Source organism: Trichechus manatus, unplaced genomic scaffold, assembly GCF_000243295.1.
Source record: "Trichechus manatus latirostris isolate Lorelei unplaced genomic scaffold, TriManLat1.0 scaffold00120, whole genome shotgun sequence".
Taxonomy (NCBI): domain Eukaryota; kingdom Metazoa; phylum Chordata; class Mammalia; order Sirenia; family Trichechidae; genus Trichechus; species Trichechus manatus.
The window spans coordinates 7,281,142-7,289,120 of record NW_004444056.1 but is presented as its reverse complement, the minus strand read 5'-3'; the positions used below and the strand labels follow the sequence as shown (position 1 = coordinate 7,289,120).

General features: G+C 40.5%; 1 pseudogene; it reads left to right on the top strand.

Moving 5' to 3' along the window:
- Positions 1-2,492: 2,492 nt before the first annotated feature.
- LOC101347943 (ubiquitin carboxyl-terminal hydrolase 8-like) lies at positions 2,493-6,530 on the top strand (annotated as a pseudogene).
- Positions 6,531-7,979: the final 1,449 nt, after the last annotated feature.

Genomic DNA, 7,979 nt, shown 5'->3' with positions numbered 1-7,979 from the left:
TGACCTTGGATTTGCCAGCCCCGGCAGCTACGTGAATCAGGAGAAACCTTGCGGTCTTGTCTGCTGATCTTGGAATTCATTGACCTTCACAGCCTGTGAGTGGGAGCCCCTCTCCGACCTGCCAACCTTGGGTTCACCAGCTTCTGTGGCTACGTGAACTGGGAGAGGCCTCTACCCTGATCTGTGGACTTGGGACATTTTAGCCTCTACAATTGCGTGAGCTATTTTATTGATATAAATCTCTCTATATATATTTATATGCTTTACTGGTTTTGCTTCTCTAGAGAACCCAGCCTAAGACACAAAGTGACAGGTTAGGAAGGAATATTTACTCTACTTCTGAATGAGATAAAAAGATGATAAACTTTTGAACCACACCAACTTACATTATGTGGAAAGTAAAAGATTAAATCCAAAATCATCATTTAAAAGGTGTAGACAGACAGTGTAAAGAAAAATGTAAGAGTCTAGAACACTGAAATGTACAAGTCAGAAGACCAAGCAAATGTTCCTCTTGGCCATGAGTCCTTGTGTAATGGCCAAGCTCCTCCAACTGCCTGAATACAGAAGATCAAGCAGGACAGCTCCTGGCAAAATAGTGATGCTGCTGCCATACCTCACTGGCATATTCTGGACCATGTTTTGCCCTTGACTTGCGAAAATATTAAGGCCCTTCTTATTTTCAAGGTAATCATTCTGTATCATTAGTACACATTGTTAACTCCCCAAAATGATTTGATGTTAAACCTTTTATACCTAACAGATTTTGTTCTCAACAAGCATTCAGTGAACACACACCTTGCACCAGGAATATGCTAACCATGGAGGTGAATGCAAATTGGTATGACATAGACATATGATCACAACTTATAAAATCATGGGAAGTGGTCCACTTGACATGTCTACCACAACATATCGAGAGAGAGCAAAGCCAGGCTCATTCAGGGGTGCTTGAAAGGAAGAAAATTACTCCATGACGGTTCCTTCGTGATGAAAACAGAGATGAAACAGGAAGTACCATGATCATGAAGGTGCTTCACACGTGGATACTACTCAAAGGCTTGCATTCTTTGTCCTCCAGCCGATGCACTTTTGACCTTAGAAAGAACTACGGAGAAGAGGTAGTGCCGGGAGATTGACCTTAGTCAATCAATAAGAGGGATGAAATTTCACTGGGGAAAGACTAGACCCCTTCCGTCAATCTGCAGACTCCAGTAAAGCTTCCACATCTCTGGAATTGCTATCACAGATTGCAAACTTCTCAAGTATTCTCAATCAATATTCAATATTAGAATCATTCAAGCCCTTAAGTGAGTTCCTATAGTGTGCTTTTCACAGAGTGTATGAGTCATCCAAGAATGGACAGATCTGTCCAGTTCGCTGCCTCTTGGCCTGAGCTATTTACAACAGGTGGGGAGGTAAGCCTGTGCAGCAGATGTAACAGGAAGAGAGGAGAATGATTAGTGCCCCAGAGCTTGCAGGTGCATTCTTTGAACAGCAGCCATGTCCTTGGCCTCCCTCCCCTCTGCAACACCCCTCCGCCTTCTGAATCAAGTCCAGGTGCTTTAGTAAAAGCCTGAAAGTGTCCTTCTTTTTCCTTGCCTATTTCATGATAAATTATGCTCAATTTCCATTTCGTCTTTTCATCCAAGTACTTAACTTCCCCCAAATATGAAACCTGAGGTGATTGCAGATTTTGGCTGATGAAAAATTAATTCCTTACATGCATTGTACTTTATCCAGCAAGCCACAACCAAAGATTCAGGAATCACAGCTCCAGCCTCAGTGAAAGTAGGTCAGCTGAGACTTGTTCCATGGCTCACTGACTGTGTTGATTTATGCTGGGAGGGTGTTACTGCCAGTTAGAATGAGTGGCTGATTCAGAACATGGTACACTCTGTGTGGTTGCTAACGCCCAGGGATAGAGAGAACGCCTGTTTCTGAAACTCCTCATTCCCAGTACACACATTGCTCCAGGCATGTCTGTGTCACATGTGACTGAGGTTGTCACGACATTGGGGCACCAAAAAACCAAATCAGTTGCTGTTAATTCCAACTTGTAGTGACTCCATGTTGCAGAGTAGAAAAGTGCTTCATAGGGTTTTCAATGGACGTGACCTTTCAGAATCAGATCACCAGGACTTTTTTCCAAGGTGACTCTAGGTGGGTTTGAATCATCAACCCTTGGTTAGTAGCTCAGTGTTTAACATTTGTGCCACACAGAGAACCTAACGGGGCACCAGGAGGCTGGAATTCAAGAACAGGCCATATCAGCTGTCCAAAAACATCTTAGGACCTCTCCCATATTCTCTGTTTCATCCCCAGTATGGAATGAGATGATTTTATACTATGCTCAGCCACTCTAAAGACAAGCATAAAGGAAGAAACATGAACTGGGAGTCGAAAATGAAGTAAAGTGGGGTAGGAGTACCTGTGCTATATGTGTTGTGGGTTTTAATTATTTAAGGATCAAATGAAATGATTGGGTGAAAATGCTTGGTAAGTGGTAACACACTATACAAACACAAGCTAGTGTGGAAACTCACTGCCACCTTTTGGAAGAGCTGGACTCAAGTCCCAGTTCTGCCCCACCTGTCTGATCTTGGGCAAGTGAATTACACCCTCCAAAAAACAAAAACCAGTTGCCGTCAAGTCAGTTCCAACTCATGGAGACCTCATGTTTGTCAGAGTAGAACAGTGCTCCAAATGGTTTTCAGTGACAGAGTTTTCAGAATTAGATCATTAGACATTTCTCCCGAGGTACCTCTGGGTGCACTCAAACCTTCAACCCTTGGGTTAGCAGTTGACCACATTAACTGTTTACACCACTCAGGGACTCCATAGCCTCCTAGCCCCAGGTATCTCAGCATTTAATTCTCATGGCTTCACAGTTTATACCATGACTAGCCTCTCTGAAGAGGTTTCTCAAGCTCCTTTCAGCTTTGACATTCTGGTTTTGAACTGTCCTGTTTTCCAGCTACAGAGCTGCTATCAAAACACAAGCAATACTTTTCAGAGAACCTCTCTGAGTACTCCAGCTAATACCACAGAGCACTCCTTGGAATGGGAGCATATTGAGTCTCCAGCAACCTTGATCATTTTCACAAAGAACAAGAAAGGAAGAAAAATCAAAGAAAGGGTTCATTTAAAAACCTGTTTCTGGTTGCACAGGTGATTGTTTTAATTGCTGTCAATAAGTTGTACATATGTAAAATTTTGAACTTGCAAAAGTTGTGTGATGGTTATATTGGTTATATTTACAACAACAACAAAAGAGTAGCTGTTGAGGTGCTTATTACAACCAAAAACCTCATGGGATTTGGTTCCTTGGTTTGGAGATGTAGAGTCATGTTTTCATTAGACATCCTAGTTAATTGGCCTAATAATATGTTTAGTGCTTCTGTTCTATCTCCTAGTTTGTTACTAGTGCCTGGGGTCTTAAAAGCTTGCAAGTGGCCATCCAAGGCACGACAACTGGTCTCTATTCACCTGGAGCAACAGAGGAAGAAGGAGAGTCAGGAATAGGAAGAGGATATGGAATAGGTAGCTAATTGCCTCCATGAACAACTACCTCCTTTGCCATGAGACCAGAAGAACCAGATGGTGCCCAGCTACCATTACTGAACATTTTAATCAAAGATTCTGTAGGAGAATCCTGATTAAAAGGGGGAAAATGCAGAACAGAATTTCAAATTCTTCTGGAATCCAGACTTTCTGGAGCTACAGAGGTTAGATGAACCCCTGAAACTATTGCCCTGAGATAATCTTTAAAATTTAAACCAGAGCTTCCATTGGGATAGCAAAGCTGATTCTTCCTTGGGTTGGGGGAGATGGGCCTTTGGCTAGGAGGCTGGCATTAATGAAGTGTGCCCGACACCACGGAAAGAACAACTTTTAATGAACTACACCATCCATTGTGAAAGTAGAGCAGTAAAGATTATTCATCATGCCTGCTGTGACTTCAGTTCTTAAGGAACTCTATCTCAGTTCTTCACTAAAAGACCTCAATAAGAAGACAGAAGTTAAACCAGAGAGACTAAGCACTAAGAATGGGAAAGTAAAACTGTCCTGCACAATGAGCCTTTGGTTTTAGAGGGAGGCTATGAAAACTGGCTCCTTTGCTATCCCTAGTATACAACAAATGTTAAAGTCATGCCACCCCCACGAGGCAAGAATGAAGAGGTGGCTATCTCATTGGATTTTACTTACCCCTCACTGGAAAAACCAGTTCCTTCTAAACCTACTGCCCAAATGGCGCCTCCTCCTGTACAAGTAAATGAAAATATAGAATTGAAAAAGGATCAAGATGAGAGAATGGGACCACTTAATATAGCAACTCCAGCTGAATGAATTGCCACTTCTAAATCTGATGTTTCATCTGCAATTCAGCCAGTGCCTATTGTAAAGAATGTTCCACAGATTGATCCTACTAAAAAGCCAACGTTAAAATTATCTGAAAATCATAATATAAAATCTGAAAGTACAGACCATGAGCAACAGTCTTCTCAGGATGGAAAAGTTGTTCCTGATCATTCCACAAAGCCTGTATTTGCTCCAACAGCTGCTACTTTAACAAATAAAGAAAAAGCTCATATTCACGCAGAAACTGCTCTTCTAATGGAGAAGAGCAAACAAGAAAAAGAACTTCGAGAAAGGCAACAGGAAGAACAGAAAGAGAAACTGAGGAGGGAAGAACAAGAACAAAAAGCCAGACAGAAACCAGAAGATGAAGAAAATGAAATCACAGAGAAGGAACAAAAAACAAAAGAAGAAATGGAAAAGAGAGAAAGTGAACAGACCAAAGAAGAAGATAAAGAAACCTCAGGAAAGCGGAGCAAAGAAATAGCAAGGAGTAAAAAGACAAAGTAGAAGTAAACATGAAACTACCGATCCCAAGAAATCTGTGGAAGACAGAGGGAAAACGTGTCCAACCCCAGAAGTGTCAAAAAAGTCAACAGGAGATGTGCCCCAGATAGAAGATTCAGGTTCAGGCAAGCCTGTTAAAATTAAAGGACAACCAGAAAGTGGGATTCTAAAGACAGAACTTTTAGAGAGAATACAGAGGATACCAAAAGAAGTAAAGCTCAACGAGAACCTTTGACAAGAGCGCAAAGTGAAGAAATGGGGAGGATTGTAGCAGGATTGCCTTCAGGCTGGGCAAGGTTCTTGACCCAATTACTGGAACGTTTCATTATTATCATTCACCCACCAACACCGTTCATATGTATCCACAGGAAATGGCTCCTTCATCTGCGCCTCCTTCTACCCCTCCAACTCATAAAGCGAAGCCACAGGTTCCTGCTGAGTGGGATAGGGAGCTTTCCAAGCTGAAGCACTCCTACTTCTCCCCAGATATAACCCAGGCTGTTCAAGAGGAAGAGAAGAGGAAGCCAGCTGTAACTCCAGCAGTTAATCGGGAAAACAAGCCAATATGTTACCCTAAAGCTGAAATCTCAAGGCTTTCTGCTTCTCAAATTCGGAACCTCAATCCTGTTTTTGGAGGATCTGGACCAGCTCTCAATGGACTTCGTAATGTAGGGAATACTTATTACATGAACTCAATACTGTAGTGCCTGTGCAACGCTCCACATTTGGCTGATTATCAGAATGATATTAATAGGTCCAATTTGTTGGGGCATAAAGGTGAAGTGGCAGAAGAATTTGGGAGAATCACGAAAGCCTTATGGACAGGACAGTATAGGTATGTCAGTCCAAAAGACTTTAAAATCACCATTGGGAAGATTAATGACCAGTTTGCAGGATACAACCAGCAAGATTCACAAGAACTGCTTCTATTCCTAATGGATGGTCTCCATGAAGATCTAAATAAAGCTGATAATTGAAAGAGACATAAAGAAGAGAATAACAATCTTCTTGACGACTTTAAAGCAGCAGAGCACGCTTGGCAGAAACACAAGCAGCTCAATGAATCCATCACTGTTGCACTGTTCCAGGGTCAGTTCAAATCCACAGTGCAGTGCCTCACGTGTCACAAAAAGTCAAGGACATTTGAGGCCTTCATGTACTTGTTTCTGCCACTGGTGTTCACAAGTAAATGTACACTACAGGATTGCCTTAGATTGTTTTCTAAAGAAGAAAAACTCACAGATAACAACAGATTTTACTGCAGTCATTGCAGAGCCCAATGGGATTCTCTAAAAAAGATAGAAATATGGAAGTTGGCACCTGTGCTTTTAGTGCATCTGAAACGTTTTTCCTATGATGGGAGGTGGAAGCAAAAATTACAGACATCTGTGGACTTCCCATTAGAAAATCTTGACTTGTCACAGTATGTTATTGGTCCAAAGAACAACTTGAAGAAATACAACTTGTTTTCTGTTTCCAATCACTACAGTGGTCTGGATGAAGGCCACTACACCACCTATTGTAAAAATGCAGCAAGACAGCACTAGTTTAAATTTGATGATCATGAAGTTTCTGACATCTCCGTTTCTTCTGTGAAGTCTTCAGCAGCTTATATCCTCTTTTATACATTATTGGGACCACAAGTGACTGATGTAGCCACGTAAGGAGAAAGTGGTTGTAAGCTAGTTATCTTTTAAAAGGCTCAGCAGCACAGCTCTTCAAATGCTTACAGAGATACTGGAAAGATCTTGCTGGCCATTTAGAGGAATTCTAGGGCAGTGGGAGTTGTGTTACTACGATATATTTCAGGTCAGTGCTAATATAAAAAAAACTGACTAATAACATCTAACAAGTATTACAGTAAGCAACCCTTACAAGTACCATTTATTTCAAAACAACTTTTTTAGTCTGTTCCAAAGTTAAAATAATTACCTAGTGAAGCATTATTATTCTATTGGTCTGCAGACCATTGTATCCTTTCCTTTCCGTGTCACTGTCTGGCCTTGTCACATTTCTGAAGCCCAGCTTCATCAGTTATGAGTCCTCTAGAATGACATAAAGCAGATAGCAATGTATGTGTATATATTTATTGCACACTTGCACATCAAATCGATGTACATAATATAACATGTGGTCCTTTCGTGAAGCCTAGAACTCAGAGAGGATTGCTTTTTTTTCTTTTTCCCCTGGGTAACTGCAGTGCTTTCTTAGGGAAATGACAGGGCAAATCTATTTTTTCTGTTGGTTTTGGGCTGTATTCCTGTACTAAATCTTTATTCTAAAAAATAAATGGAAATTTTTCTTTAAAAAAAAAATTTAAACCAAAAATATCCCCCGAAGTCTTCTTAAAACCAAACAAGAGTTTAGCTTAGCTAGTAAAAAATGTCTACTTTGAGCCTTTAAGATCCCATATTTGGGATCAAAGTGACAACAGCAACTGAAAAGATTAGATAGGAACCTTAGGGGTCAGTGAGTTTATGTTAATTGGGGAGGAACAACTCAGAAAAGGAGGGTGAGAATGGCTGCACAACTTAAAGAATGTAATCAATGTCATTAAATTGTACACGTAGAAAAAGTTGAATTGGTTCATGTTTTTGCTATGTATATTCTCAGCAAAAACAACCAAATAAAATAAAAATAAAAAGATGTTTCAATTTGTTCCGCCTTACACAGTTTCAGGCTTTCACAGGTTTTACTGTATTCACATGCAATAGAATACTACGCAGCTGAAAATAATAGCGATGAGTCCTTGAAATATCTTATAGTGTGGATGAATCTGGAGGCCATTATGCTTAGTGAAATAAGTCAATCACGGAAGGACAAATATTGTATTATTGCACTTTTATAAAAATACAAAAATAGATATACATACAGAAATCAACATTCATTGGTGGTTACCAGAGGTGCATGGGGGAGGTACTCTTGAGAAAGTAGACACTTGCTGTTTTTGGTGATGGAAAATGTAGCATCGAACATGGGTATAGTGAACATAGCTTAACCAAGGAAAATGATGTCACTAAGAAGTGCATAAGAGAAAAGGATATTTTAGGTAAAAGATATGACATGTAAAATTTTGCAACAGCAACAACAACCAAAAAGTATATGCGTAGTTA